The following is a 22,658-nucleotide window of genomic DNA, read 5'->3' as shown; positions in this document are numbered from 1 at the left end:
ATATAAAATGCATGTGGACCATCAGCCGCTTTTATTTCAAACCCGAATAGCGACAGGTTTCAGTCATGGGCCATCATCACGGATAAGGATTAAAATGGTTTAAGCCCCTAACGTTACATTTGTCATTACTTAAATACTGTGTACAGCATGTCACGCAATATGCGACACAGGAGTTTTAGGAGCAAACATACTGATAACAAGTGTACACAGGGCAGTACTGCTCTATGTAGCCTTGGTATTGGCATGTTTGTTCCTAAAACTTCTGTTTCTGTATATTCATATTCATGACATTCGCTACACAGTATTTAAGTAATGAGAAATGTAACATTGCGACTTGTAGCTTCTCCCCGATGTTATTCAATCTGTATATTGAGCAAGCAGTAAAGGAAACAAAAGAAAAATTCGGAGTAGGTATTAAAATTCATGGAGAAGAAATAAAAACTTTGCGGTTCGCCGATGACATTGTAATTCTGTCAGAGACAGCAAAGGACTTGGAAGAGCAGTTGAACGGAATGGACAGTGTCTTGAAAGGAGGATATAAGATGAACATCAACAAAAGCAAAACGAGGATAATGGAATGTAATCAAATTAAATCGGGTGATGCTGAGGGAATTACATTAGGAAATGAGACACTTAAAGTAGTAAAGGAGTTTTGCTATTTGGGGAGCAAAATAACTGATGATGCTCGAAGTAGGGAGGATATAAAATGTAGACTGGCAATGGCAAGGAAAGCATTTCTGAAGAAGAGAAATTTGCTAATATCGAATATAGATTTCAGTATCAGGGTTTCTGAAAGTATTTGTGTGGAGTGTGGCCATGTATGGAAGTGAACATGGACGATAAATAGTTTGGACAAGAAGAGAATAGAAGCTTTCGAAATGTGGTGCTACAGAAGAATGCTGAAGATTAGATGGGTAGATCACATAACTAATGAGGAGGTATTGAATAGAATTGGGGAGAAGAGGAGTTTGTGGCACAACTTGACGAAAAGAAGGGACCGGTTCGTAGGACATGTTTTGAGGCATCAAGGGATCACCAGTTTAGTACTGGAGGGCAGCGTGGAGGGTCAAAATCGTAGAGGGAGACCAAGAGATGAATACACTAAGCAGATTCAGATGGATGTAGGTTGCAGTAGGTACTGGGAGATGAAGAAGCTTGCACAGGATAGAATAGCATGGAGAGCTGCATCAAACCAGTCTCAGGACTGAAGACCACAACAACAACAACAACATTGCGACTTAAACCATCTTAACCGTTATCTGTGAAGATGGTTCGTGACCGAAATAGGTCGATTTTTGGGTCTGAAATAAAAGCGGCTGATGGTTACACATACATTTTATACATTACTTGACGGCTGTTGATAGTCGTCTTCCAAAAATGTTCAAAAACAGAAAAACAACCGCGAACTTTCTTTAAAATGGAGACGCCCAGAAGAGGTCACGTAAGTGTCGAAACATGTTTGGGTCAATAGAATAAAAGAAATACCTTGTGCCTTGCATAAAGTGGAGTTGAAAAAGCAAAATTAGTATAGCAAACGCGGAAAAATTACGTCAACAGGAGCTTCCAACCCCAGCAAGGTAATTACTTACGTAGTTCTGATCAGCCTGATTTGTGTACCAGGACGGTTGGTTGTACGGCTTGTTGTGCGGTTTCGTCTGAAGTGATTTACGGAAAGAATGCTTAAACCGGCTAGACTGATCAGATTACATACTAGTCACAGATTTTCATATCATAAAAGACTAGTACGTACTGAGATGTGGTTCCAGACTCGCAGCGTGTATTTATTATATTCGTGACGGTCACCGCCTCATTAGCAAACTCATATTCTGTTCCGTATTGTCTGCTGTTACATTTCTGGCCGACGGTGAATCAGCGAGAGTGACGAGCGGCCGTTGCGACTTGCGCGGCGACTCCTCCGCCGGCGGGCGAGGCGGCCGTGTTTGGCCTTGCGCAGAGCGCGAGCCGCGGCCGGCGAACGTTACCGCACTCACTTTTCCGAGGGCTTTCCCTTTCCACTCTCGTCGCGTTCGGCGGCGAGGAAAAGTCGGCGGCAGGCGGCGGCGAGCCCCATCAGAGCTCGCAACTGGGACAGCCGCGTCACGTGCGCCGGAATGAAGCAGGCTGCCGCAGGTACGTCGCGGGGGAACACGCAGTCCCCGAGAAGCCGGCTCATTTAACTTCGACCTCTTTTACCCGAGGATGCCACAGCCCGCTACGCATACATCTGATAAATTTATTAATATGCTTTAATGTCAAGACGTACAACCTGTGCAATGCTGAAGATTCGTTTTTCTTTTTCTGCTTGATGGACTGTAAGAACGGCTCTGAACATCGATATCGAAATTCATTGCAAAGGGACATAGCCTAGACGAGACGTTAAACTTGGCCGACTTTGTTCTCTATTATTTAACATACTACGTATTTTCATGTTCATTTTTATTGCATTTTTCCTGGTTTTCCTTATGCCCGAAAACCCGATATCTGAAGGCTGCGGCCTTTACCTGTCTTCCAAAACTAATTTAGAAACACCGCGGGATGTTACGTGTAAATTTGTGACGTCATACGTTCAGTAATATTTCTCCGAAATCTAGTCTCCATAGACTGGATCAAAGTACTTGCTAGACATTAGCGACGGTATCGCCATTTCAGAACACCCAGAGTATAAAATAGCGTTCTGAAATACGTACGTACCTAGGGACTATGTTATCAAACGACAAATGATTCGTCTAGATGAAGTGAAATAATGATATTTAGCTATGATATTGAAGACTGATGTTCTGTTACATTAGATCTACTCCCTTGACAGCTTATTAGCTAAAAAAGTATCGATGAATTCTGTTTTAACTTCTAGAAGCTTTCTATGGCCATCTACGAGTACATCGGCCTGTATCAGATATTTACTTTTATGCACTACCTGCTACATTGTCAGTTACGTGTTCTTTATCTTCTATTACAAAAAGGCATAATGACAATACTGCGGTGAAGACTATCACACGGGTATGCCGAAGACGTACCGTTTTGAACAGCGCGAAACGGCGGCTGAGGCGAGAGGCGAGAGTACAGAGAAGGGCGTCGACGTACCTGCGGCGCGGTGAATCCTCCCGGAGACACTGCAGCGCATTGAGCAATGAGCTGGCAGCGGCGAGGGCTGTGAGGGGACCGTTAGCTCGCCGGCCGGTGTGACCCCGGCAGCGGAGCGGACGCCCGGACGCCGCCAAACCCCATTTCGAGGCAGCGGGCGACTCGCCGCCGCCGTAAACACGCGCTGGCCACACTCCGTTGCCGCGCATTTCACAACATTCATTCAGTCACCTCCCTCCAGCGTACAGTGTGGAATGTCGTGTCGTCAGCTGAAGAGGTCAAGGACAGGCAGGGCACACTCCTCGAGACACGCGCTAACCGAAGTGCAATATAAATCCTTCACGTGACATCATTTGCAGTCTTTACAGTGAATCGCTTCTGCTTCTGTGACAAACCCGTTCAAAATATTTCTGTACATCGTCACACACAAATTTACCCCTTTATTACGGACAGAAAGCTTAAGCGATCGATACAGAACTATAGAAGAAAACGGATGAATCGTTAGGGTAGAATGGAACATACTCCAAGGAGTCATATTCATATACCCAACAAGGAGACGGATATCACCGCACGCCATCGATAAGAGGAATAAATCAAAGCAAATAGACGTATGAGATGAAATAACGAAAAAGATTTTACCTCGTGCTAACAGCACTTATTAAACTCTACGGATAAAGAGAGATTTGACTTAGTTCACTGTCCTTATTTGTCACTGTAACGACATTACTAGTATTATGGTACAGATTTTATAGCGTAGTCTTTGCGGGTCTCTGTTGGAGAGCCGATACTTGGCAATGCCGAGTGTAACAGTCCCCAATGGGATGTTCGCTTCCTGCACGTTCGCGCCGTCCTTTTCTTTTAGGATAAAAGTGTGCTAAACACGTCGAGTATTGTCTAGAAAGGGGCCGAGCCTCACGACAACGATAATGTAACAATGTGCACAATTCTGTTGCGATCAAACACTACCGACAGTTTGTAACGGTGTTTTATTGTGAACATTTGTACCTGTCATACATTATACAATGGAAAATGTGTTTTATCGAACAACATCATAATACCCTACGTATTAACAGAAGAAGTATTTATAAATTACGGGTTATACTGCTACAATTGTTTCTACGTTACGTGCGAAGAAAAGAAGGCTCGAGGCGGAAATTCGAAACGAACGAGTCATCTGACGTCGTTATGCGTGCTCGACGTACCGTCGAAAGCAGCATGAGCAACCATCTCCTGGCGCCCGACCAAAGGACTCAAGAAACTGCAATCGTATCGGGGAATAATGGGCTCCACTCCTTATCCGACCATCCTGATTAGCCTATACTCGACTTTGGTAATTCACTTCAGCCCAAAGCTGGAACTGTCCGCTCCACACGGCCATCGCTGATTTCCTCCGCCCTTCGCGGTTTGTGTTCCGTTTCTGGTCACCTGGACGTCGACGGGACGTTAAGCTCCAGCGTTTCTTCTTCAGCCGGGTGTATACCGTGAGTAAATAGGGTACCACATTTCGTTATTGTGTACTACAGCTGCTCTGCCGGCTAACCAGTGAGCAAGCGCGCTCGCTGGCAGCACTTAACAGCAGTCCTGCTGCTGTAAGCTTAACAGAGGGAGGCGAGACAGGCAACATACGAATCAACTTTCCGGAGTAATGATTCTTCGCCTGGTACACAAAGCAATGCAAGCACCGATTTTTTCTGCGCTGCTTAGACAAGTGACGGACTGATCAGCCAACACTAAACAGCTAAAATACGAACATATATAAGATAACGTCTCGCAATTTACAGATAGTGTAAACGCCATTTCTGGCAAAGGAGGCCATCCTGCCAAAGAATTAGACTAATTCAAAAAATGGTTCAAATGGCTCTGAGCACTATGGGACTCAACATCTTAGGTCATCAAGTCCCCTAGAACTTAGAACTACTTAAACCTAACTAACCTAAGGACATCACACACATCCATGCCCGAGGCAGGATTCGAACCTGCGACCGTAGCAGTCCCGCGGTTCCGGACTGCAGCGCCAGAACCGCTAGACCACCGCGGCCGGCAGACTAATTCATAAGCCGAGGCGCTACAATCACTGAAACAGATAAAATAGTGAAGTCGTAGCGCTTTGTGATCCCTCTCGCAGTTGTTCGCCCACTCACAGGATTGACCCACTTCACAAAACTACGACCCCTACTTGAACGAGCACAGAAAGTTGGGCCTCCAAACGTACCGCATACCGCATACACTGGTACCAGCTGTAAATCGGCGATTCGTGTGGCTGGTGGGCCCATGAACCTAGTCCACTGGCTCGCTCCTCAATTAGGTATCGGAGTGGAGGTGGCGTTGATAACTGAACAGAGGGCGGTTTACCTTTCTGTCTGAACAGGTGCAGTTCCGTTACAACTGTGTAGCCTTATTTTGCTTGACAACACGGCTCTGCGGCTCCGACCTTAAAGGCCGCACGGACCTCGCATTGCACCACTGGCCTTGAAGGTCGGCTGAATTCACGGTATGTGGGGGGTTTACGGCAGACTCCGGCTACGCGTCTTCCTTTGCAACAACTTCGGGCGAACTGCGTCGCCACATAACAGCGACGCTCACAGAAGTAGCACCGCGGGACGAGACTGTACGCGATCTGTCAGGCGCGACTGGCTGACCGTGTACTTGTACGCTGGTCAGTCGAGTTGTCGGTTCAGTTTCTCCGCAGGACACCTCGACGGCCGACCCAGCCGTCCACTTCCGGGTGTCGCGGGCCCGCTGGCTGCAGTCCAGCCACGCTGTGGGCTGCTGTTGCTGCCACGACGCTGTTTACAGCCGAGGACTTTTTATATTCTTTATTTTCGTCGTTTGCAGCCCGCAGTGTTATTTCGTGAAACGCACATTTTCTCAGCGTTTTCCAGTTGGGCTGGATGATGTGACCGGTGCGATCTTAATAAATTGAGAGCCAGATACCAAGACTCACTTAAATTGAAATCTCCCTCCTGGTTGCATAAAAAAAATGTTCAAATGTGTGTGAAATCTTATAGAACTTAACTGCTAAGGTCATGAGCCCCTAAGCTTACACACCACTTAACCTAAATTATCCTGGCTGAATGCCCGAGAGAACACTGTCCACTGCCTGAACACTTTTCGTGTGTCATGGGTCCAGTGGAGGGCATACTGACGATTATCGAAAGGAACATGAAAAATTCGATCCTATATGTAACCGCAAAATGTAGTCCAAGATCGTATGTGTGTACGTGCGACGTACCCTGCTGCTTGTACTCCGTCCGAACAAGCTTCGGAAGGTACAACGACCGACCGTCATCCTCAGCCGATAGGCGTCACCGGAAGGGGATACGGAGGAGCGTGTGGCCGGCTGTCGTCAGCTTTCCCGGCTGGAGCCGCTACTTCCCTCTGGAGTGGCTCAGTTGGCCTCACAAGGGCCGAGTGCAGCCCGCTTACCAACACCGCAGCCGAACTGATGGCAACAACTGTTACCACTACAGCAACGCCGTTGGTGATATACTCGGGTAGTATTGTGAAAGTGGATGGTTCTTTTGAGAATTCTTTACCTTTACGCTCAAGTCCACACCTAGTTTCTATTTTCATTCGTGTAGAAGTACTCTCGTGTAAGCGGATCAATTTTGGAAACACCGCGTCAGTGCAACACCATTCCGCAAGAAGCCAGTGCCGCCTTTGTTGACGTCGCCGTCCACTCCACGGTGTACAGCCTACCTCTGGAAGCGCAGCGACTGGAGCGATCCGACTTCTGCAAGGCGAGTGCGGCGCTCCCGGACCGCTCTGTGCTGGAGCGCGGTCGGCTCGCAAAGGCGGCCAGAGAACGCAGCCGCGCCGAAAGAAAGCAAGAGGCGGCGCCCGTGCGGAAGTGGAGCACGCGGGGCAGCGGCCGGAGGCGGGCAGCGGCGGTGCGGTACAGTTAGCTGGCCCGGCGGCCGCCGCCGTCGCCCGTTTGCCCTTGACCGGCTTCAGAGTTCACACGCGCCCTGGCAACACTGTAGGTCAGTTAGCTTCCGCGTTCTGCCGCGCCGGCCCGCGCCGCGAGAGTGACTGCAGTGAGAGTCTTGCTTCACTGACCAACCGACCGAGCGCCGCGCCCGCACGCCGGCGTCGAAGCCCGGCCCGGCCGCTGCCGCGCCTCCTCTAATTAAGCTTCACTCACACCGCTCTGCATCCTCACAAGCTATTTTCACACTCGATTTTCACTTCCGATTCAGCTCTGTGAGCCTTCAAAACTACAGGAGATAGGAAACATAACGTGAACACCTGTACTTACGTGGGAATGGTTTATTAATAGTGGGTTGGACGCCCATTTGCCCGAAATACAGCTGCGATTGTTCTTGCAATGCTGGCATATAATGATTGTACAGTCTCCAGTGGAATGTTTTGCCACTCTGCTATCAGAACCTCTTCTAACTCCTGTAGTGACGGTGGAGGTGGAAATCCGCTCCGTCATAACTATAGAACTGCGTTCAATTACCGCCCACAGGGGTTCGGTGACGTTAGAGTCCGGGGACTGCGCTGGCCACGGGACACGCTGCAGTCAGCGGCATGCTCCTCGTACCACGACTGTGTGGATGGGTGCGTTGTCGTCCTGAAATATGGCGTCGTTGTTGGGGAACAACATTTGAACCACGGGGTGCACCTGATCACCTAAACTGTTCACATAATCGTTGGCTGTAACACGGCCTTTGAGAGTAATGATGGGTCCATCAGAATACCGTGGTATGGCCGCCCACACCACCACACTTCCACCTCCATGCTTAACCGTTGGAATCAAGCAATCAGGATTGTAGGCTTCTTTTGGCGTTCTCTAGATGCAAACTCAGCCACATGTTGGAAATAATGAAAAAATTGAAACTTCCTGGCAGTCTAAGACTGTGTGCGGGACCGAGACTCGAACTCGGGAAAGGGCCCGAGTTCGAGTCTGTCTCGGCCCGGCACACAGTTTTAATCTGCCAGGAAGTTTCATATCAGCGCACACTCCTCTGTACAGTGAAAATTTCATTCTAGAAACGAAAAAATTGACTCGTCGGACTATATGACTTGTTTCCAATCAGCAGTTCAGGATTTATCGTCCTGACACCATGTTTTCAGCTTCTTTGCGTTGGTTGTCCTCACTAATGGATTCGGTATAGCAGCTCGTCCAGGAATATTCGCTTCATGGCGTTCACGGCGGACACTGTCGATAGATACAGGGTCTCCGAGACATCTACTGAGCTCTGCAGTCACTTAAGCCGCGGTAGTTTTGTGTCGTTTGGACGCAATTCGTGTTAGCGTACGACGATCTCTGTATTTAGTTTTGATTTGTGCCCACTATTACGTTTATACGACGATGTTTTTCCACGTTTTGTGTAGGCTGTCCTGACTGTTGAAATACACTCCTGGAAATGGAAAAAAGAACACATTGACACCGGTGTGTCAGACCCACCATACTTGCTCCGGACACTGCGAAAGGGCTGTACAAGCAATGATCACACGCACGGCACAGCGGACACACCAGGAACCGCGGTGTTGGCCGTCGAATGGCGCTAGCTGCGCAGCATTTGTGCACCGCCGCCGTCAGTGTCAGCCAGTTTGCCGTGGCATACGGAGCTCCATCGCAGTCTTTAACACTGGTAGCATGCCGCGACAGCGTGGACGTGAACCGTATGTGCAGTTGACGGACTTTGAGCGAGGGCGTATAGTGGGCATGCTGGAGGCCGGGTGGACGTACCGCCGAATTGCTCAACACGTGGGGCGTCAGGTCTCCACAGTACATCGATGTTGTCGCCAGTGGTCGGCGGAAGGTGCACGTGCCCGTCGACCTGGGACCGGACCGCAGCGACGCACGGATGCACGCCAAGACCGTAGGATCCTACGCAGTGCCGTAGGGGACCGCACCGCCACTTCCCAGCAAATTAGGGACACTGTTGCTCCTGGGGTATCGGCGAGGACCATTCGCAACCGTCTCCATGAAGCTGGGCTACGGTCCCGCACACCGTTAGGCCGTCTTCCGCTCACGCCCCAACATCGTGCAGCCCGCCTCCAGTGGTGTCGCGACAGGCGTGAATGGAGGGACGAATGGAGACGTGTCGTCTTCAACGATGAGAGTCGCTTCTGCCTTGGTGCCAATGATGGTCGTATGCGTGTTTGGCACCGTGCAGGTGAGCGCCACAATCAGGACTGCATACGACCGAGGCACACAGGGCCAACACCCGGCATCATGGTGTGGGGAGCGATCTCCTACACTGGCCGTACACCACTGGTGATCGTCGAGGGGACACTGAATAGTGCACGGTACATCCAAACCGTCATCGAACCCATCGTTCTACCATTCCTAGACCGGCAAGGGAACCTGCTGTTCCAACAGGACAATGCACGTCCGCATGTATCCCGTGCCACCCAACGTGCTCTAGAAGGTGTAAGTCAGCTACCCTGGCCAGCAAGATCTCCGGATCTGTCCCCCATTGAGCATGTTTGGGACTGGATGAAGCGTCGTCTCACGCGGTCTGCACGTCCAGCACGAACGCTGGTCCAACTGAGGCGCCAGGTGGAAATGGCATGGCAAGCCGTTCCACAGGACTACATCCAGCATCTCTACGATCGTCTCCATGGGAGAATAGCAGCCTGCATTGCTGCGAAAGGTGGATATACACTGTGTTAGTGCCGACATTTTGCATGCTCTGTTGCCTGTGTCTATGTGCCTGTGGTTCTGTCAGTGTGATCATGTGATGTATCTGACCCCAGGAATGTGTCAATAAAGTTTCCCCTTCCTGGGACAATGAATTCACGGTGTTCTTATTTCAATTTCCAGGAGTGTAGTTCCTCTTGAAACATTCAATAAATTGCCTGTCTCGGTTACTGATGCTCCAGCTAATCGGGCCCCCACATTCTGCCCTCTTTGCAACTCTGTCAGGTCTTTCATTGCACGTCCTCGTCGGCCTCTGAATACAAATACAAAGTGTGCAGTTCTCGTAAACAAACTGCACTGACAACGCGCGACGCGTGCCTTACCTGCTTTGTTTACCGTCAAACACAACCATCCTACTACTACCACTGCTCACATTATTTTGCGTATCCCCTGTACGTCTTATTATACGAAGCGTTACACAAAAAATTACTTTGTTTTGTCTGTTTGGTGCTACACGGCTATAGTCCGGTTACACATTGAAATGGTCGCCACAGAGTACCGTAGCAGGCCGCTAGAGAGACCAAAACAAAATAGTGTATCTCATCTCTTCCACCTTATGAATGGGTTACGCCATTCTGTTTTGGTTCCTCTACCGGCCTGGTTCAAATGGCTCTGAGCACTATGGGACTTAACATCTGTGGTCATCAGTCCCCTAGAACTTAGAACTACTTAAACCTAACTAACTTAAGGACATCACACACATCCATGCCCGAGGCAGGATTCGAACCTGCGACCGTAGCAGCCCCGCGGTTCCGGACTGAGCGCCTAGAACCGCTAAACCACCGCGGCCGGCTCTACCGGCCTGCTACGGTACTCTGGGGTGGCCATTTCTCTGTTAGCCGGACTGTAGGTGTGTACCAGCAAACAGACAAAACAAAATAGCTCATTAATTTTTCGATGGGGTAATTAAAACTTTATGACTACCCATCGTCGGAGAAGAAGAACAAGAAGAAGGAAAAGAAGAATAGAAGGAAAGATGCATTAAGACTAGAGGGCACTAGAGTGGGAGAGGATGTAGCTGTGTGAAAGGCAATTATGAGAAGATTAGGATTTGGCTGTGATGAATTTCCATACGATGGACCTCTCTGTGGTAGAGTCACGCTTGTTTCGTATTTTCGGCTACTATTGTAGATGCAGTCTCTCTCATTATGCCAACTGAACCAACGCAACGATAATTAAAGAATATATTTTGCGTTCGTTGATTTGTTTGTTACGGGTTCGCATTCATTGCCAATGAAACAGAGGAGATCGATTCGCAGTATTGTTGCAAGCAGAACGTCTTTCGTACTTTGAATTGTATCATTCAAAATAAGAATTACTGAAATCTGTACCTTCGAGTCTCCTCTACAGTCTGCATAAATAAAAACACGAGTTAAACGAAATATATCAGCAGGCTCGAGGGGGTTGGAGAAATTCCGAGTTTGCCCCGGCGTCCCTCACCCTAGTTAACGCCACTGGAGTACAGTCCAGTCGGCGACGATTTCGTTAAACACGGAGTTCCCTCTACGGTTCGTCGAAGCTGATGCAAAAATGCGGTCGCGATGTTTTCAAAGGAACGGCTCCACAGTGCATGGATAACACGGAAAGCTAAGGCTGTGTCGCGATGCACGACCGAGGGAGCGCTGAGGCTTGACAAACGCTCTTTCAGAATCCGATGGAGGAAGGGCCAGCTGGGTTTAACGCCCTGTCGACGACGTGGAATTAAAGGCGTAGCACAGGCTCGTTACGTGGAAGGGAAGCAGCCGCATCCCTCTCAAAACAACCCTCCCGGTATTTGCAGGGAAAACCACGGACAGCGTGACGGGGTTCAGAACCAGCGGCCTCGCCATGCCACCTCGCTTCCTCTCACGGACGCTCGGCTCCCGCGTAGATTAAGGTGGTTCCGAGGGTGGTTGCAGTCTGTACGGCGGGTACGAAGCTGTCAGTCAGAACTCGTGTGGTTCCGTGATTTTATTCCAACGTTTCTCCCTGCGTTGCTTTCGTGACTTTCCATTCACTGCGTATTAATCTGACGACACGCTTCGAAATCAGTGTTGCTATCAAAAACAACCATTAGATTAATTAATATTGCAAGACAGTCATCGAATGTGTGTCACTGTGGCACCCTCACTATGTTAATAAATATATCATACAATATCTTCGGGAGAACTTAAATGTGTGTTTTCAAACGTGACCTCCTAATAATTCTCGGTAAAGGACACATTTTCGTACTCACAAACATGCTCAGAGCGCCAGGGACTTCCAGACACAGGCACCAGCCGTGAAGCGCCTCAGCGTTCATAATCAACGACGCTAACCAATACCTTCCAGTCCTGGTCTACTGCGTCTATTAACCGTGCTGTTGACCACCCGTAAAGAAACATCAAGTGCAACACTGCACAGTGTTACTCAAAGCTGTCTCCGCACTGAAGGCTCTTGTAGCTTTACCTCGGACATCACTGAATCCCTGTACCTGTTTAGTGAGCGTCACAACAATGTGAGACGCCCAGTTACAAGATCCTAATGTAGACAGTTACGCGTCGCCTTGCTGCTGCCCGACAGTGAATCGCCAAGGGTTTCTTTCCATCCTGTACAAGAATACTTTTACAATTGCTGTTGCTCCGGCCGCGGTGGTCTAGCGGTTCTAGGCGCTCAGTCAGGAACCGCGCGACTGTTACGGTCGCAGGTTCGAATCCTGCCTCGGGCATGGATGTGTGTGATGTCCTTAGGTTAGGTTTAAGTAGTTCTAAGTTCTAGGGGACTGATAACCACAGCAGTTGAGTCCCATAGTGCTCAGAGCCATTTGAACCATCTAGGTACGGATCTTTCGTCGAGCGAGCGGTTGTATATTATTCTGATGCATCAGCATACTCTGTAAGGAACCTATCTGATATACAGTCTAGACCGGAACACTTGCATTTATTAAGCGCTTTAAGTCGCTTCACTACTCTGAGAATATCTACTTCTAAGTTACTCATGTTGGCAGCTGCTCTTCATTCGAATTCTGTATTTTCATTGCTATCGCGCTGAGAAGGTACTGGTTGTGTCTTGCCGCTAGTATACTTTACGTACGACCAGAATCTCCGTGGATTTTCTGTGAGGTTTCGAGACAAAGTTTCGTTGTGGAAACTATTATAAGCATATCGCATTGACGTTCGCGCTAAATTTCGAGCTTCTGGAGAAGATTGCCAATCTTGGGGATTTTGCGTTCCTTAAAATTTGGCACGCTTTTTTGGTTGTTTCTGCAAGAGTGTTCGGACCTGTTTTGTGTACCACCGGGATCATCTCCGTCGTTTGTTGATTTATTTGGTATAATCTCTCAATTGCGGTCGATATTATTTGTTTGAATTCAAGCCACATCAGGTCTACGCTTACACTGTTGATTTGGAAGGAGTGGAGAGTGTTTCTGAGCAGGGCTTCGAACGAATTTTTATGTGCTTTTTTTGAATAGGTATATTTTTCGTTTATTTTTGGTGGGTTTGAAAGTTCTACATCTACATCTACATCTACATTCATACTCCGCAAGCCACCCAACGGTATGTGGCGGAGGCCCCTTACGTGCCACTGTCATTACCTCCCTTTCCTGTTCCAGTCGCATATGGTTCGCGGGAAGAACGACTGTCTGAAAGCCTCCGTGCGCGCTCTAATCTCTCTAATTTTACATTCGTGATCTCCTCGGGAGGTATAAGTAGGGGGAAGCAATATACTCGATACCTCATCCAGAAACGCACCCTCTCGAAACCTGGCGAGCATGCTACACCGCGATGCAGAGCGCCTCTCTTGCAGAGTCTGCCACTTGAGTTTATTAAACATCTCCGTAACGCTATCACGGTTACCAAATAACCCTGTGACGAAACGCGCCGCTCTTCTTTGGATCTTCTCTATCTCCTCCGTCAACCCGATCTGGTACGGATCCCACACTGATGAGCAATACTCAAGTATAGGTCGAACGAGTCTTTTGTAAGCCACCTCCTTTGTCGCTGGACTACATTTTCTAAGCACTCTCCCAATGAATCTCAACCTGGTACCCGCCTTACCAACAATTAATTTTATATGATCATTCCACTTCAAATCGTTCCGCACGCATACTCCCAGATATTTTACAGAAGTAACTGCTACCAGTGTTTGTTCCGCTATCATATAATCATACAATAAAGGATCCTTCTTTCTATGTATTCGCAATACATTACATTTGTCTATGTTAAGGGACAGTTGCCACTCCCTGCACCAAGTGCCTATCCGCTGCAGATCTTCCTGCATTTCGCTACAATTTTCTAATGCTGCAACTTCTCTGTATACTACAGCATCATCCGCGAAAAGCCGCATGGAACTTCCGACACTATCTACTAGGTCATTTATATATATTGTGAAAAGCAATGGTCCCATAACACTCCCCTGTGGCACGCCAGAGGTTACCTTAACGTCTGTAGACGTCTCTCCATTGATAACAACATGCTGTGTTCTGTTTGCTAAAAACTCTTCAATCCAGCCACACAGTTGGTCTGATATTCCGTAGGCTCTTACTTTGTTTATCAGGCGACAGTGCGGAACTGTATCGAACGCCTTCCGGAAGTCAAGAAAAATAGCATCTACCTGGGAGCCTTTATCTAATATTTTCTGGGTCTCATGAACAAATAATGCGAGTTGGGTCTCACACGATCGCTGTTTCCGGAATCCATGTTGATTCCTACATAGTAGATTCTGGGTTTCCAAAAACGACATGATACTCGAGCAAAAAACATGTTCTAAAATTCTACAACAGATCGACGTCAGAGATATAGGTCTATAGTTTTGCGCATCTGCTCGACGACCCTTCTTCAAGACTGGGACTACCTGTGCTCTTTTCCAATCATTTGGAACCCTCCGTTCCTCTAGAGCTTGCGGTACACGGCTGTTAGAAGGGGGGCAAGTTCTTTCGCGTACTCTGTGTAGAATCGAATTGGTATCCCGTCAGGTCCAGTGGACTTTCCTCTGTTGAGTGATTCCAGTTGCTTTTCTTTTCCTTGGACACTTATTTCGATGTCAGCCATATTTTCGTTTGTGCGAGGATTTAGAGAAGGAACTGCAGTGCGGTCTTCCTCTGTGAAACAGCTTTGGAAAAAGGTGTTTAGTATTTCAGCTTTACGCGTGTCATCCTCTGTTTCAATGCCATCATCATCCCGGAGTGTCTGGATATGCTGTTTCGAGTCACTTACTGATTTAACGTAAGACCAGAACTTCCTAGGATTTTCTGTCAAGTCTGTACATAGAATTTTACTTTCAAATTCACTGAACGCTTCTCGCATAGCCCTCCTTACGCTAACTTTGACATCGCTTAGCTTCTGTTTGTCTGAGAGGTTTTGGCTGCGTTTAAACTTGGAGTGAAGCTCTCTTTGCTTTCGCAGTAGTTTCCTAACTTTGTTGTTGTACCACGGTGGGTTTTTCCCGTCCCTCACAGTTTTACTCGGCACGTACCTGTCTAAAACGCATTTTACGATTGCCTTGAACTTTTTCCATAAACACTCAACATTGTCAGTGTCGGAACAGAAATTTTCGTTTTGATCTGTTAGGTAGTCTGAAATCTGCCTTCTATTACTCTTGCTAAACAGATAAACCTTCCTCCCTTTTTTTATATTCCTATTACCTTCCATATTCAGGGATGCTACAACGGCCTTATGATCACTGATTCCCTGTTCTGCACTTACAGAATCGAAAAGTTCGGGTCTGTTTGTTATCAGTAGGTCCAAGATGTTATCTCCACGAGTCGGTTCTCTGTTTAATTGCTCGAGGTAATTTTCGGATAGTGCACTCAGTATAATGTCACTCGATGCTCTGTCCCTACCACCTGTCCTAAACATCTGAGTGTCCCAGTCTATATCTGGTAAATTGAAATCTCCACCTAATACTATAACATGCTGAGGAAATTTATGTGAAATGTATTCCAAATTTTCTCTCAGTTGTTCTGCCACTAACGCTGCTGAGTCGGGAGGTCGGTAAAAGGAGCCAATTATTAACCCAGCTCGGTTGTTGAGTGTAACCTCCACCCATAATAATTCACAGGAACTATCCACTTCTACTTCACTACAGGATAAACTACTACTACCAGCGACGAACACTCCACCACCGGTTGCATGCAATCTATCCTTCCTAAACACCGTCTGTACCTTTGTAAAAATTTCGGCAGAATTTATATCTGGCTTAAGCCAGCTCTCTGTACCTATAACGATTTCAGCTTCGGTGCTTTCTATCAGCGCTTGAAGTTCCGGTACTTTACCAACGCAGCTTCGACAGTTGACAATTACAATACCGATTGCTGCTTGGTCCCCGCATGTCCTGACTTTGCCCCGCACCCGTTGAGGCTGTTGCCCTTTCTGTACTTGCCCGAGGCCATCTAACCTAAAAAACCGCCCAGCCCACGCCACACAACCCCTGCTTCCCGTGTAGCCGCTTGCTGCGTGTAGTGGACTCCTGACCTATCCAGCGGAACCCGAAACCCCACCACCCTATGGCGCAAGTCGAGGAATCTGCAGCCCACATGGTCGCAGAACCGTCTCAGCCTCTGATTCAGACCCTCCACTCGGCTCTGTACCAAAGGTCCGCAGTCAGTCCTGTCGAGGATGCTGCAGACGGTGAGCTCTGCTTTCATCCCGCTAGCGAGACTGGCAGTCTTCACCAAATCAGATAGCCGCCGGAAGCCTGAGAGGATTTCCTCCGATCGATAGCGACACACATCATTGGTGCCGACATGAGCGACCACCTGCAGATGGGTGCACCCTGTACCCTTCATGGCATCCGGAAGGACCCTTTCCACATCTGGAATGACTCCCCTCGGTATGCACACGGTGTGCACATTGGTTTTCTTCCCCTCTCTTGCTGCCATTTCCCTAAGGGGCCCCATTACGCGCCTGACGTTGGAGCTCCCAACTACCAGTAAGCCCACCCTCTGCGACCGCCCGGATCTTGCAGACTGAGGGGCAACCTCTGGAACAGGACAAGCAGCCATGTCAGGCCGAAGATCAGTATCAGCCTGAGACAGAACCTGAAACCGGTTCGTCAGACAAACTGGAGAGGCCTTCCGTTCAGCCCTCCGGAATGTCTTTCGCCCCCTGCCGCACCTCGAGACGACCTCCCACTCTACCACAGGTGAGGGATCAGCCTCAATGCGGGCAGTATCCCGGGCAACCACAGTCTTAGTCCGATCGGGGGATGCGTGGGACGAGCTGGCCGTCCCCGACAAACCCCCATCCGGACCCCCACAGTGATGCCCATTGGCAACAGCCTCAAGCTGTGTGACCGAAGCCAACACTGCCTGAAGCTGGGAGCGAAGGGATGCCAACTCAGCCTGCATCCGAACACAGCAGTTGCAGTCCCTATCCATGCTAAAAACTGTTTTGCAAAGAACGTCTGAACTAATCTACAGAGAGCGCAAACAAATCGACAAAATTTAAACGGTTATTAAAATACAAGATTGCCTAGTAAATGCAGTAATGCTGCTACTTGCGCACTGCTGACACACTGCTCGGCGGCGGAAGGAGACTACGCGATTTTTCACTATTCAGGTACTAAAACGCGATGCTACAACTCTCAAATACTATAATACGCCCGAAATTTATGTATCAAACAATGCAAGTACCAAAAACACTCAAAGAAATTAAGAATTAAACTATGTAACAAATGAGTGAGCTAGGAGTATACGACTTGCTGCTGCAGCTGCTTATCCAACGGCGGCAGGGAGCACGACAAGCCAGTGTTCAATAATCCCTGTATCCGTTTTGATGCTCGTTATTAGCTCAGGATTACTTGCTGGTGAAAGGTCAAGTTTGTTTTCACAGCCTTTTAGTATTCGAGTGGGCTCCTGAACAACTTGGTCGAAATAATTTTCTGAGACTGCGTTTAGCAATTTCGGGCGGTATTTAATGCGTACCTTTGGGTTTAAACACGTATTTTCGTCAACATATCGAGGGTAAATTGAAGTCAAAACCAGCCATAACTGTATGAGTCGGATACATGTGTGAAATTAGACTCAAGTTTTCTTTGAAAGTTTCAGCAATTCTACTATCTGAATTGGGAGGTCGGTAAAAGGATCCAATTATTATTTTATTCCGGTTACCAAGAATGACCGCTACATATACTAACTCGCATGAAGTCTTTACTCCAATTTCGCTACAAGATAAACTACTAACAGCAGCAAACAGGCCACCGCCAACTGCATTTAGCCTGTCATTTCTGGACGCCTTTAGGTCCCTCGTTAAAATTTCGGGTGAACTGATCTCTGGCTTTGGGTAGTTTTCAGTACTTGTAACGATTTGAGCGTCAGTGCTTTCTATCCGCGCTTGAAGCTTGGTACGACAATTTACTGCTGTTTCACCAATTGAAAGGTCTCTGTTGGATTCCTTTCATGTTGATTTCTTAAATCTGTTGTCATTTACGGCATAAATTCCTCTTCTAAATTTACTGTGGCGTTTCTGACTATCTGGGAGGAGACTGAGTAGTGGAACGTGTTACTTTTACACATAAACAAGAACGATATGTCACACTACTACACTTTAAAACACAGTTTATATGTAATTCATGTCACACAGTGTCATACGGAACCTACATCCGCTTTCTTTTATATACTGTATATGATAAGATACTGTCATCCCCCTTCCCTTCTGCTTCTGCGTGAGAGGATGAATGAGCAAATGTATTTCTAGTTGCATGCTTGAGGGTAGCAGACAAGCCTGTCTGCTAAAGAACAGTAGGACCCACGTCGAAACAGGTAGCTACACTTTCTAAAAGCAGAGAGGTTTCTATTCTTAGTATGGTGCTCTCCGTCCCTTGTCATGTTGGTATAGGAAGCTGCCTCTCTGGTCACTTCCGTTTGTATTTGTGAGCCACCCTCAGGAAGGGACCACGGCAGTCTGTCCGCAGCGAGCGTCTGAAGTGGTAAAATCTCCGGCTAAGCGCGTGTCTGCTAAGTCCGTAGGACAATGGATTTCTTAAGTTCAGCCTAACTGAACATTTAATCACCTTTATTTCAGGTTTAGCTCTAAAATATCTAATGTTATCTTAAATTGCAACGCAGTGTAATTCGAGTGTGAAGTTCAGAATAATATTCCGGTAGTTGCTTTGTCACTACTTTGTGAGTAAAGCAGAACCACGTGTTGAGCCGTAACTCTAACTAAGATCACCAATATTAAATGCGAATGTGCGTGAGATTATAACGTCTCGTCTTGACAATATTTTTCAATATAGCAACTTTTCTTTATGTTCAACCCACGTGGGGTGTACTTTGTGAGACCAGTACCACGTGCTTATACAATTGTTTGACCCATCAGGTTAATAGTAAGACGATAGTAACCAGTTCAAGGTTTTTCTTTTGTAAATTGCTTTTCGATCTAATTTATTTTAATTATCAAAATTATTGTGGAGTTACACTCTTTGTGTAAACCAAGTTGACCACGTGAAGCGTGTGGTGTAATCATCAAAGTAGCCCTCAGCTATTCTTTTCGGGAAGATTTCACAGAGAGTTAGTATGAATTTAGTATACCAGTGTGTGGTAATTACAGGACGGACAGGATTGTGCTACGAACGTAATTTCTTTGGGTGAAAATTGAATCGGTTGGTTGTGGTTAATTTCCTCTTGCATATGTTTCAACGTTCTTCGTGTGTTATTTTATGAATGCAGTGTTGTATGCAGTCTCCCAATCTTGGCTCCATATTTGATGTGTTCCGTAAGATTACAATCTCACATTTTCACAATCCTAAATAAGGCACCAGCTTAGTTATGAATCGAGTTTAATATGCTGAAATTTCAATGATCAATCTTAAAATAAATTTCCAAATATAAACTGATTTATTTCTTTTTATTTACATTCTCTTTTATATATATATATATATATATATATATATATATATATATATATATATATATCACCGGTTGTCGTATGTCTATTAAAAAATTATAATTAATGTTAGTCTGGTTGGGAATTTGGTAAGTTAGACTGGATACCTGGTGAAACAGTTGCTGAGTAATGCAAGGTTAACTTCCCCAGACAGCTCAAAGCTTTTAAACCGCTTTTATTGAATATCAGCACCGCTTTCATAACAAATTAATGCAACAACATTACACAATGGTTTCTAGATCTACGTTCTACCTGTGTTCTACCTGCACCCTTTAAGACTGAGCCCTTTTTGTGTTTTCCCGAGACCCTCTAACCTAAAAAAACCGCCCAGTCCATACCATACAGCCCCCAGTATCCGTGTAGCCGTCTCCTGCTTGTTATGGACTCCTGATCCATTTAGCGGAACCCGAAATCCCACTGTCCTATGGCGCAAGTCGATGGATGTGCAGCCTACACGGTAGCAGAACCGTCTGAGCGTCTGTTTCAGACGCTTCACTCGGCTCTGAACCAGAGGTCCACAATCGATCCTGTCGACTATGCTGCGAATGGTGAACTCTGCTTTCATCTCGCAAGCACGACTAGCAGCATTTACCACTTGAGATAACCGCTCGAAGCGAGAGAGAATCTCTTCCGGTCCAAAGCGACACACACCAGTGGTGCCGTCGGTAGCCTCAACTGCAGTGGGTCGCACACTGTGCTCTTCCTGGCATCCAGGAGGACCCCTTCCACGTTCGGAATGACAACACCCGGTATGTACAGGGAGTGCGCCCTGAGTTTCTTCCCCTCCTTGGCAACCGTGTCCCTAAGGAGCCCCAGAACGCGCCAAACACTGTAGCTCCCAACCACCAATAATCCTACCCCCTGTGACTACCCGTATCGTACAGACTGAGAGGACTTCTTTGAAATTGCGTATGTTGTATAATGCAGGAGTACCCTACACAACTTCTGCCGACCACCTTTTCATATTTGTGGACTGTGATTATTATTGTCACGAAGCTACTCGGTTGCTTATGTAACAAGAAATATACGTCCCAGCGGCTCAGTTAGGTCGACAGTTCCATTAGGCATGCAGCGGGGGCGTCGTGCCGCTGCTTCCACACAGGCGGTGGAAACGGCTCAGGGCAACTCGTGTAGCAAACTAGATGTGCTAGCAGGTAGCCTGGACTACCGAAATTCTGCTTCGAGGAATTCATGAATATTGTACCACTACGGCGATTTCAAACTGGGACAGAATGCCAAAACAAAGTCGGACAAGTTTGCAGATCAGCACCGCAGGGTCTCTGAACCGTTGAATAATCTATATGGCCGTTACGTGAAGAAACAGAACATTTTGCGTTCCACGAAAGGCTGGCGTAAAAAGTAACGAAAAGAACGGAGGTTACAGCCTAGAGTCCCATCGATGTGGAGATCATAACAGAGAGAGAGAGAAAAGTCTGTATGTGGTGGTGGTATGGGACCAAACTGCTGATCTCATCCGTACCTAGGCTTATACACTATTTAATCTAACTTAACACACACCCATGCCTAGGGGAGGACTCGAAGCTGCGACGGGAGAAGCCGCGCGAACCGTGGCAAGGCGCCCGAGACCGGGCGGCCACCCCGCACGACAAGTCTTTTACGTAATGGGCAGCAAGTCGCCAGCGGTCATTCTGAAGGAACGATACTTGCGTTTGCCTCAAGTGATTTTAAAAAAACTGCGTACGACCACAATCGTAATGGCGATACAGGGATTTTTAACAAAAATACACGAGCACTGATGATCGCATGGATCACTGAACTCAGAGCCAACACTTACACGATTGAACAGCACGCTGCGAGTAAAGGCGGAAGGATAACAGTGGCCAACAACTTTACTGTCACAAAGAAAGCCAATGGTGTTCTCTCCCAAGTCGTGAGTGCTGTATTCGAAATATGAAATCACTTTTTGGCGGTCGGTCTCAGCTTTCTTGTGACACGCTATCTTTCAAAATCCTTGAAAACGCTGCGTACTGGTTATTCTTATGAGGATTAACTTAAATACATGCTAAGACAAAAACAAAACAAAACAAGAAAGATTCACCACGAAGGAATTAACCGCATGGGCTGGGAATCGGTAGTTATGATGTACATGTAAAGACAAACAAATAATTACAGTGTTAGAAAAACTGGATGATTTATTCAAGAGAAAGGGCTTCACAAATTAAGCAAGACAATAACGCGTTGTTCCCCCTCTGGCCCTTGTGCAGGCAGTTATCCGGTTTGGCACTGACTGATAAGAGTTGTTGGATACCCTGCTGATGGATATCGTGCCAAATTCTGCCCAGTCTGCGAGTCAGGTCGTGAGTATCCCGAGCCGTTTGGAGGGCTCTGCCCGCAGCACTCGAAACGTTCTCTACTGGACAGAGATCTGACGACCCTGCAGGCCAACGTACAGTTCGGCATGCGTGAAGACGAGCAGTAGAGACTCTCCGATTTTTTTATCTTATAAAAAGTCTTTGTACTGAAAATCTTTATAAATATAGTATTTCTTCTTCTTCTGCTTTTACGGCCTCATTGGACCACTTCAGTCAATCATTTCTGGTCCTCTTCTTTGGTATTTTCCCCTTCCGAGTGGCCCAGTATCTCTTCATTCGTTCCGATGCTTTTCGTCGTTCCTCATCTGTAAATACCCTTTTCATTGTATGTCGTTTGTCAATTTTTGGTTTAAATCTTATTTCTGTGTCCCTCAACTTCTTTAAATTTGGCGTTTTGTTCTGCAAATCATCCAGAGTTATTTCTAGTTCTTCCATATCCTCTCTTATTTCCTTAAGCCATCCTCCTTGTTGTTTCAATTTCCAGAGTTTCTCAATAATTTTTCTTGATAATCTGGTTTCTGGTGTCCTCAGAATGTGACCACAAAAAGAGATCCTTTTCTTTCGTATAGTATCAGTGATAGGCTCCGATGCTTTTCGTCGTTCCTCATCTGTAAATACCCTTTTCATTGTATGTCGTTTGTCAATTTTTGGTTTAAATCTTATTTCTGTGTCCCTCAACTTCTTTAAATTTGGCGTTTTGTTCTGCAAATCATCCAGAGTTATTTCTAGTTCTTCCATATCCTC

At 47.0% G+C, this 22,658-nt stretch overlaps 1 protein-coding gene across 3 annotated transcripts in view; it reads right to left on the bottom strand.

Moving 5' to 3' along the window:
* LOC126259180 (cholesterol 7-desaturase nvd) overlaps positions 1–22,658 on the bottom strand; it is a 533,483-nt gene that overhangs the window by 189,485 nt on the left and 321,340 nt on the right. Inside the window, exon 1 of one of the 3 annotated variants that reach the window (XM_049955756.1) lies at positions 5,434–5,522. The exons of the other annotated variants lie outside the window; for them this stretch is intronic. The gene's annotated coding sequence lies outside the window, so the exon portion shown is untranslated. Of the gene's footprint in view, positions 1–5,433; positions 5,523–22,658 lie in introns of those variants that run through there. 3 annotated transcript variants of the gene reach the window in all.

Source organism: Schistocerca nitens, chromosome 5 (genome assembly GCF_023898315.1).
Source record: "Schistocerca nitens isolate TAMUIC-IGC-003100 chromosome 5, iqSchNite1.1, whole genome shotgun sequence".
NCBI lineage: Eukaryota > Metazoa > Arthropoda > Insecta > Orthoptera > Acrididae > Schistocerca > Schistocerca nitens.
The sequence above is the reverse complement of the archived record's forward strand: the minus strand, read 5'-3'. Positions and strand labels throughout refer to the sequence as shown.